Genomic DNA, 10,834 nt, shown 5'->3' with positions numbered 1-10,834 from the left:
GAATGGTTGTATACTTCTAATGGCTATTTATAGAGAATAGACTGCAACTAGCTTCCAATATTTAACATTTACTGTGCCATGAGTGTTTTACCCACGATCAATATCTCAAGAGTAAACAAACAATCATTTGTATTTTCTTAAATGTCATGTTGTATAAAATAATTTTGTTTTGTTATAGTGTTAATTTTAAAAACCGGTTTTTTTATTAAAAAAAAAAAAGCCGGCTAAGACCGGCCGGTCAAATCGGTGAGTATGCTGGTTCGAGCTATATATCGGATTGGTCATACTAGTCAACAAATGAAATATATACATCTTCATTTTTGTATAGAACAACACATCCTTTTTCTTTCTTAAAAAAAGCACATCATTATTAAATATAATATTTACACAATAATCATATACATATCATCTCTACCCTTTCTTAAAGAAAATATACATATATTTTTGTTTAGAAAATCCAGATATAATATTAATATTAATAAATATGCAAAACAAAATCTATTTCTTTAAAAAAAAAGTATAGCTATACAAATATTAATATATAAATTTCCTTAAAAAAATATTAATATATAAATTACATGTCAGTTTTTTTAGTTTTTAAGTGGTCGAGTCATCAATTGTCAAAAAAAAAAAAAAAGTGGTTGAGTCATCATATGGGGTTGTAGCTGCTGCTACAATTTCCTTTATCTTAAAGAAAAAAGCGGTCTAGTCATCGGTTCAATCTATTTTAATCTGGTTAAATACCTACAAAAAAATTAATCTTAAGATTGAGTGATCTAATCGAGTTACTCGATTTAATCTGAGTCAGTCATGTTGTTCAACTAGTGACAGTGGTTTGACCATTAACCAATATAATGACCTAGTATCCTTACCGAGACGATGATCGAGCCAAATTTTAAAGCTATGGCTATACTTTCTCAAGAGTACATCATTTTATGACATCAATACATCATTAACGTTATTTTCTTATTATGCTTTTTTACTGTTTATTTGTTTATTCTCTCTTTCACATATCATTTATAAAAGATAATTTTATAAAATTACTTATAATTTGGTTTTCTATTACAAAATTAACTATATCTTTTAATATATGTGAAAATGTCAAAACAACTTATAGTAATATATAGGGAAGTGGATATCTAACGTGGCAAAAAGTCGAATATATATTTTTTTTTGTATTGTTAGAAAAAAATTCATTCTTGGAGAATTATAAACACTCTGCAATGTATGCATTGTGCAACAATCAAATAAAATTAGACAAATGATTTTTTGGATAAGAAAATTAATATGAATTCCCTTGAAAAATTTGTCTTTAATTAAAACTCGTGAACTACTAAAGTATAATTTATTTTTCTACAAATACTTGAATCTATTAATTGGTTACGCAAATCAATAATTGATAAAATATTTATTCAAAAAAATAATTGATAAAATATGTAGTTTCTAAATATGGACCAAAATATTATAAAAATAATTCTGAAAAAAAAGACTATTACTCATTTTTATGTTTTTGACAAAAAAAAAAAAAACAAATTTGATTTTCTTTTTTTCATTTTACGAAGACTAAATAAGTTTCCTTATTTTCTATAAACTAATGTGAAAATTTACTCAAATAGTTAAATCTAAAAAAAAAATAAAAATGAAATAGCCCCAATTGAATCTCCTTCATTAGCTTCTCAGCCAACGGGTACAACAGTCGTCTTCCCAAATTATATTGTATATCCATTGTTTGTGCCCAAGAGGGAAAGGCCCTCTAGATAAGAAACACAAGTGTTTGATCCTCCTCCATCAAAACAAGTGTTTAGAACTTAGAATATCAGAGTGATTCACCCCACACAAGGTGTGCTAAAATGATGAATCCTCTAATATTTGTTACAACACCATAGCATCTAAAGAAAAAAGATGCCACCACCTAAACAAAAAAGGGGATGTCTCCACCAATCGTAAAAGCCATACAAAAAAGGGGATGTCTCCACCAATCGTAAAAGCCAAAAGCAATAGGCTCAATATTCGAAGAAAGCCAGAGAAAAGAATTTAACTTAACTTTTTCGAGAATATGTAACGGATCAATAACCGTATCATTGAAAACACGGTTGTTTCGCTCCTTCCATATTGCCCAAACACAAGCAAGCCAAATAACCTTAAAAAACACATGAGTAGATCTAGGCAAACCCGCCAAATGAGTAAACTGAAAGTAATGATCCTTAATAGAACCTGGAGGAACAAAAGAAAACCCAAGCCAGTGACAAAGTAAAACCCAAACACTTCCAAAATATTCGCATCCAATGAATAGATGACCCGTCGTTTCGGATAGACCACACCCTCCAACACATACATTGTCGTTTGGTTGAAGAATGAGACGACACACCAAATTTGCTCTTGTAGGAATTCTGTCTTGAAGCAACCGCCAAGCAAAAAGCGACACTTTTTTCGGAACCAATTTATGCCACATGTCAATAAAAGCATCATGAGCCACCTGCTCTTCAGAATTTGTGAGTGAGAAAACGATAAGTCCCACCAACACTATAATCATGAACATGATCTAATAACCACCGCCAACGGTCCTGAATATGAACCTGGAAAACAACGTTATCCAGTAAAGTGATACACTCCCTCATACTCTCCTCCTCCCAAGCTAACAACCGCCGTCTCCAAACCCACCCATTACCACCCTCAACCCACCCCCAACGCTCCATGTCTGCCACCGAATACTCCTTATGCACCGCTAAATCATAAAGACGACTAAATTGAATCTTTAAAGGTACTCCGTCTAGCCATTTATCAGTCCAAAAGAAAGTACTACTACCATTTCCTACCTCCCTCCTAACATTAACATCAATCCAGTTACCTACTCCCGAGCCTACTCCATCCCTCACCTTGCACAACATACTCCACCAACCGGACGCCTCTCTCCCTCCTTCATGAATTCTACCTCCAACCTCCCCGTACCGTGCCTTTAAGACATGATACCACAAGCATTCTTTGTCAATCAACAACCTCCAACACCATTTCCCTAACAAAGATAAATTAAATTCACCTAACCTCCGCACCCCCAAACCACCTCGATTCACAGGTAAACAAATAGAATCCCATTTAATTCAAGCAATTTTTTTAGAGACCTCACAACCCCCCCAAATTTTTTTAAAAAAAATAGATTTAATAGAAGAAATTATACCTGCAGGTGCCTTGAAAAAGGAAAGAAAGTAAACCGGAAGAGAGGACATGACAGATTTCAGAAGAACTAAGTGACCACCAAGCGATAAAAATTTATTATTCCACGACCACAATCTAGCAACAATTCGGTCCACTACCGGTTTCCTGAAACTGAGTCTTCTACTATCTCCGCCAATAGGTAATCCTAAGTACTGATGAGATAAAACCGCAAGTGCACGGTCTTACCGAAGTAGTATAAAAGAGTATCGTTCCGACAGGGAGTAGTTCAATTTGATTAACCTTTGGAAATGATTAGAAGAGAAAAAAATTGTAAGTTGGGGGTTTTCAAGCGATTGAAAATTAATAATATAACAGAAGCCTTGGGATCGTTGGTTCCATCTAAATAACAAGTCCTTCACAAACCAAACTAAAAGTTTATAATGTTATGTTAGACCTAATTTCTCAAGACAGTTTCTCTTATGTTCCTCTAGCAACCAAGCCTATTTCGCTGACTTGATTACTATTAGATTTTGGTTCCTCTAACAACCAAGCATATTTCGCTGACTTGATTGTTATTAGTTCCCTTGAAGATCGAAACTATATGTCTCAAAGATTGCAAAGCCTATTTCGCTGACTTTGCAATCCTTGTCTAAATTCACTTGTTCGAATATCAAAGCTCCACTTTCGTTTTATGAATTGATATTTGGAATAATGGATAAACAATTATCAAGCCCTCCACTTTCGTTTCCACAGTTTGATAATGGTTGATCCATGTTTAAGCGGTGAATTTAGATAAGAAATTAGGGTTACATAAGATTAAGGCTTAGAGCTTGGCTTGATTAGGATTATGTCATTTAGACTTATCCAACAATCCCAAGACAAGGAGAAGTCTACTCACTCATGTTCATCGTAGACATGGGGGAGAAGAGAGAAGGCATAAAAGTAAATGACAAGAAAATAAATAAAGGAAAAGAAAAGAACTTTAATTAGAAAAGCAATTGTCACTTATTGTATTCCAAGTAAAGATGAATATTTGTGATGGATGGCTACTCTATTTATAGCATTCATTTGACTTAAAATCTAAGCTATTACATTCGGGCTAAAAATAGAGTAGCTTAAAATCTAAGCAAAAGCAGCAAAAGGCACTCTAGATGGTGGCACGGCCGTGCCAAGCTTCTGACTGTGGGGAGACATATTTTTGTCTCTCAATCTTCATATTTTTGCATCCAATCGGCTCCAAGTCCCTTTCTTTTGCTCCAAGACTCAATCCATCCAATATTCATTCCTGAAATAAAATAAAATGCAATTTGTAGTAAACTATCCTAAAAAGGAAATAATGCTAATATAAAATAAAATAAAATCTAATTAAAACTAAACTAAAAAGCATATAAAAATAGTCAATAAATGACTCATCAAACTCCCCCACACTTGAATCTTTGCTTGTCCTCAAGCAAAAGGCATAGACATGGCAGCAACAAAAAGTATTAATATATGACACTTTAAATAAAAGCTTATGTCTCCCTTGAGGTTTCATTTCAACGTACACTAATCACAACTTCAAGTATTCTTTGTAAACTTATTCAACCCAACAACAAATCTTAAGTGAGTGTATGTGTGTGTAGTCCAACCCTTTTCTTGCTCCTGTATAAGATAGATATTATGAGGAACAGGTTCTAACCTTAACACTAAAATGACCGAGAAAAATCTTTTCTTCATTTCATATAAGAGAAGTGGGAGAGTTAAGATAGACTTGATGAATTTATACATTTGGGAGCTTGTAGATGCCTAGGGGCTATCATTTCACATTGGAAGTCCGTGAGGGGGTATCCTTTCCTCTAAGTTTCTATGATCACCCTAAGTAGTGCTACAACTTGTTTACTTCACTTAGGAAGTTCCTCTTTTTAGAGGGTTTAATTCAAGCACAATTTATTTGAGAAGTCATCACCACATTTAGGAAGTCAGTGAGAGGGTATCCTTTCCTCCACGTGTGGTGATATCCTTCCGCCCCATTTCGGTTTACACATTTCATCACATTAGAATTATTCCCACACAAACTTATACTACTTTTACTCTGAAGATTTTTAAGGGTCCAGGTTAACATTAAAGCTAGAACGTGTTCCTTAAAATACCTACTCATACACTTACTCAAGGATTGCAACTCGGTGCTTTTCTCATTGGAGAATTTATTTCACAATAAAACTTGGTGTGGGTATAGCAAAAATACTTATAACACAAGAAATCACTTTCATGTACAAGAAACGACCATTGAAGAGACAACAAAAAATTATGTCATAATAAAATAATAAAAAACAAGCATTCATGCCTTTTACAATAAAACAAAACAAAAGAATAAAGTTCAAGGGAGTTTGGAAACACTACGACTAAAGACACTTTATTAGGCTCCCCCCACACTTAGGAGAAGCATTGTCCTCAATGATTCAAGATAGAAGAAAATAAAAGAGAATTAAGGAGAAGAAGAAGAAGAAGAAGAAGAAGAAGAAGAAGGGGAAGGAAGAGGAGGAGAAAGAAGGGAAGAGAGGAAGAGAAAAGCTCATATTTTTATCATTGAGGTCCAATTGTTTGGGGGACAATTAAAAAATAATTAAAGAAACTAAAATTAAAAATTTGGTATATTTATAAAGATAAAAACATATTTAACACATAATCTATATGCTTAGTTTCTTTTACATTTTTATAACTCAAAACTTGTTGTTTCTGAAATATCACTAACAATAGCATTTGATAAGGTCATACTAGCTAGCAACCTGCATAGCCATTGGATGTGAATTTATTTCCAAATCAGAATAGAGTTGAATAGCATTCTCTCGTAACACTTACTCACTTCAAGAACCTATAAGATACATATTTTGGTATTCTTTTCTCTATTTTTATGGGTTATCTTAATTAAAGAAGATAGATCTAAATACCTCATGAAGAATATTCTATTTGGAACACTCTTCAACAAATACCCATAGTTCATAAAAACAAATAAATGGAAATTATATCTCTAACTCTTGTGTATATAGAAGAAAAAAAATCGGCTGAAAGGGAATAACTTATTATGATTGTGGAAATTTACATATATATGTATGTATGTATGCATGCATAACTTTTTTTTCGATAGAGAGGGCTTTTGCCTGCATATATCTATTTTTTTTTTTTTTTTTTACAAAGGTATATATATAACTTTTTTTTTAAGGAAAAGTGCTTATAGCTAGCATTTCATTAATAATAATTATTCCAATACAATAAGGGAAAGTACTTTTTTTTACAAAGGTAATATATGTGTAAGCCTCAACCAGTTGTAACTTGCTAAGCTTAAAGATTAATCTCCAGTTAGCATGTTCAAACTTTTGTCCCACAACCATTTCTTATCACTCACTCGCAGAAGACAAACTACCTTCTGATTAGTCAGTTCTGAGAAATTGATTTTTTAAACATTATTTTTCCTTTTCCCTTTAAACACTATGGATTTTGTTGATTACTAAGCAGTTGTTCTTATCAAACATTACATCATATCCATTATCACAAAATTGACTTATGCTAAGTAGATTATGTCTTAGTCCATCAACAAACCAAATATTATGAATAGAGATAGAAGAGTTACCAATAGTTTTTCCTGTCTGGTTTCCTCCAAATCCCACAGTTCCTCCTTCTTTCATGGTCAGGGTTAGGAACATAGGCTTTTCTCCTGTCATGTGACACGAGCAACCACTGTCCAAGTACCATGACCTCTTCTTTTCCTTTCCTCATAAATGCTAGGAAAACAGTGCTTTGCTAGGTAATTAATCACTACCACAATTTTGGCTTTTAATAGCACAATTTTAATAACATTTTTGGATAAATGCTATTAAAAATGCAATCCATAGGCCTGTTATAGCACTTTGCAAAAAGCGCTAAGAAAAACTTTTTAAAAAATGGGTTAGATAGCGCTTTTCGGCGAGCGCTATTAGTTTTGTTTGCACTAATAGCATTTTCTAGCAAACGCTATTGTTGGAGAGGGTATAGATAGCGTTTTTCTCAAACGCTACCTTTGTGCTTTATGAAAATTAAAATAGGGCGGATGATATTTTTCATTTTCGCGCACAAAACCAAAAACCAATATTGGTGTATTACACTCTCTCTCCTTAATCTGAAAAGCTTCCACCGTCCCAAACCACCGTCCTCTCTCTCGAAACCACCGTCCTTCAATCCACCGCATAAGCACTCTCTCTCTCGAAACCACCATCCTTCCACTCTCTCTCTCTCTCTCTCGAAGCAAGCTTCAGTCACTCTCTCTCTCTCTCGAAATCCAAACCAGCTTCCGTCAAAATCAAAGGTTAGTGAAAACTCTTCATTCTCTTCTTTTACACAAATTGCATGCCTAAGTAATTGAATAGTTTATGTGATTTGAGGTCCTTGTAACCAACCAGTAGGAAGAGATTATAAAGAGGATTTTTCAAAGAGGATTTTTTTAAGTCTTGGTGCGTGAAAGAGGATTTTTTAACCTAAGAGGATTTTTTAAATCATAAAGTGAGTTGCTGCACTGTGTTGGGCATATTTGCAATTTCAATTTTGGTTGATGTAGGAGGTTATATATACTAGAATTGGATTAAAGTACAACATATGTTTTTTCTATTGCTTTTGTTCTGTTCTAATCAGAGACATGGTTAATTTCGTTTTGCATATTTGACATGGTTATTAGTGTATGGTTTATTAGTAGTTCTAAATTGCTAGTAGTTCTTTTGTGTATTAGTTTTGGAAGGCAGCTTCTTATAGTACACCTATTTTCATAAGTACTTCATCAGTGTTGGTCCAACGATTATTGTACTTTGTTGTTAATCTATTTTCATCTTTGTCGGGTTGGTTTATGTGTTGTTTTGGCTGGTGGCCTATGGCTTATTTGAATTTGTCGATTAACATAGTTTTGTGAGACTATTTGGAAGAACTTATGAAAACAGCTTATAACAATTTTCATAAGTTATTAAACAACAATATTGGTTCACAGAAGCTATAGCTCCAAGTGCAGTGGAACAAGCCACATGAATTGAATGTGTAGCCACTCCTTCTTGAGGACCATGTATAACTGTTCTCACATATACTATCACAAGTTGTCCATATGCAATCCTTTTAGTCAACAAGTGTGTCGATTTGGGCAGCGCCACCACAAATGCACCGGTAGCCACGGCTAGCGCAGCCATACAGTTGCTGAAGTTATCGGGTCTTATAACTTGCAAGCTAATTAGAGAAAAAATCATAACCTGAATGGTTGCCAATAGAACATGCCAACAACCTCTAACGGCGTCACGAAGTGTTCCATCAGACAACACTATGAGAATTGTTGTCACATAAGAAATAGATGGAAATTTAATGTACCTGAAAACTTGTTCTTAAAAACATGGAAACCTGAAAACAGCTTGACAGATAACCAGCAGCCATGGGTCGGGATAGAGTATAACAAGAATAAACTAAGTAATTGAGATTTGTCATCATGTTGTATCAGTTTAGTTTTTCTTATTCTTAAGGTATACTCAAAGCATCAGATAAATTTCATTATAGCTAGTGTCACATTATTTAGTTTTTCTCCCTTTCCTTCTTGTGGAATTGACCACTGTGAATACATATACTTAGTACATTTAACAAATGAGAGAATTCGGTTATTCCCTTAGATAGTCACCGTAATTAAGGAGAAAAAGTGTCACATGGAAATGATAGGTCAACTAGTAAGAGTATTAGTAATTAGGAGCAAACCTGAGAATAGTTGTGTCATATTAACTCTGAGCAAACCTTTATATCAGGGTCTGGACCATTTTAGTTTATTAGTACTTAGTGTATTCTAGCTTCACATTAATTATTTTTGGTTAGCAATGAAATATTCTATACATTAGTTATCTTAACCATGAATCTTATACCAATATTCAATGGCCAAGTTTAAACTGCACTGAGTTATTAAACAAAATTAGAAGGTTCATTTTATGGATCAAAGTAAAATCAATTGCGTGTGTAGCAGCAACAATTATCATTTAACATTTTTTCAATATTCCCCTTAAAAAAACATTTTATGAGTCCGGCCTTGTGAGCTTATAACAATCTTGTAGCTACCTCTGTTCTTGTTGCCTCTTTGCTCATTAATGCTACCTCTGTTTGGCATGAATGTTATTTAGGTTATTGTCTAAAGTTGATTTATTGAAATGGGGGTGTTATAATGTAAAGTTTGATTTACTATGTTCAAGGTATGGGCAGTACACCTTTTTAATGAATTTAGTCATAATTTTAAATTATGTTTTTAGTAATTTATGTTTTAGCTTCTGGTCCTGCATGTGTTCAAGGCACTTGTAGTTTACTCTTTTAATGAATTTAGTATATATTTTTTTAAATTATGTATTTAGTGTTTGTTTTATTAAGGGCCAAATTATTAAGGGTCAATAAACTCAAACTAACTACTATTCCCGACAGCTAACTATCAAGACCTAGGAACTATGGATCGGAAATGAGTGTTTGCGAATCGAGCGTCAAAGGAGTACATAGAAGGAGTGGAAGAGTTTGTTGAGACACAAGTTTAAGAATAAGCTGATTTTTGCACCGGTCAATGTAGGGTGAGTTTTCTTTACAAAACATTATTCAAGATGACTAAATTTGAAAATGTGGTTTTTTAATTATAATTGAAATATATGTAAATTAAGATGGATGCAGGCTAAATCATTGGGTGTTGCTTGTCATCAATCCCGGAGCTGAGATGATATATTATATGGATTCATTGCCGGGGGGACATCCTAACATTGACGTTGTAAGAAAAAAGTTCATGAAGTGAGTATTGATTCTTTTGATTTATAATTGACATAAGTATGATTATTGAGTGCTATTACTCATTTGAAGTTGATTTAATTTTGATAGTGCCATGTGTATTTGCCGTTGCCTACATCCCAAGTTAAAATCAAATTCAAGTATAATCCCATGGATAGAAATAAAGGTATATTTTCTAATCAATGGTATTTTTTTTTGACAACGTAATCAATGATATTTTTAATTCATCATGCGGATTAAATTTCAATTATGTAATTTTTTTTCCAGTGTCCTATGCAAACTAATGGCATTGACTGTGGTTATTTTGTCATGCGATTTATGAAAGAGATAATATTGGCAAATCAAGACATGATCCCCGAAAATGTATGTATGTGATTTTTAATATACTGTTAATTTGTAATCATATATATATATAGCTAGGCATTCTTTTTCTAACTCAATTTTTTGCTACTTTTATATTTGAAGTACTTTGGAGATTACAAATGTAAAACCTATTCTAAAGATAAGCTAGTTGAGGTCGAGGAGGATTGGACAACCTTTATGGTCGAGTGTCTTAGTGAGTTTCATTTTCTTTTCCAACAATTTTCATTTGCGTTTTTTAATTGAGTTATTTTAAATTGCAATTGGTTGTGCTGAAAATTTTATGTTAATTAATTTTATGACACATGAGACTATATTGCTCAGAGACTTAAACTGTAATTGGTTGTGCTGGACTATATAGCTCGTCACGAGTCCTCTAAAATTTAGGTGTTTTTTTGTTTGTAATTGTGGCTGCTTTTAGGAGCTTTTTTTTTTATTGGCAAGTTTGGATTGACTAGTATTATGACATTCAGGATTAAATTTATGATCAATTTATATTGAGATTATCATGAATGTAATTTGCTATATTCATATTTCA

General features: G+C 33.1%; 1 long non-coding RNA gene across 2 annotated transcripts; it reads left to right on the top strand.

The window, feature by feature from the left end:
• The first annotated feature begins 7,210 nt into the window (after positions 1-7,210).
• LOC11430054 (uncharacterized) lies at positions 7,211-10,834 on the top strand. Of its 2 annotated transcripts, none has more exons than XR_005642923.1 (6): positions 7,211-7,471; positions 9,589-9,728; positions 9,826-9,939; positions 10,027-10,102; positions 10,204-10,299; positions 10,402-10,834. It is a non-coding gene; the product is annotated as an uncharacterized lncRNA (long non-coding RNA). The 2 variants fall into 2 exon arrangements; XR_005642922.1 differs by having other exon boundaries at positions 9,816-9,939.

The sequence above is a fragment of the Medicago truncatula genome, chromosome 7 (assembly GCF_003473485.1).
Source record: "Medicago truncatula cultivar Jemalong A17 chromosome 7, MtrunA17r5.0-ANR, whole genome shotgun sequence".
Taxonomy (NCBI): domain Eukaryota; kingdom Viridiplantae; phylum Streptophyta; class Magnoliopsida; order Fabales; family Fabaceae; genus Medicago; species Medicago truncatula.
Note: the sequence above shows the minus strand (reverse complement) of the source record. Positions and strands in the feature narration are given on the sequence as shown.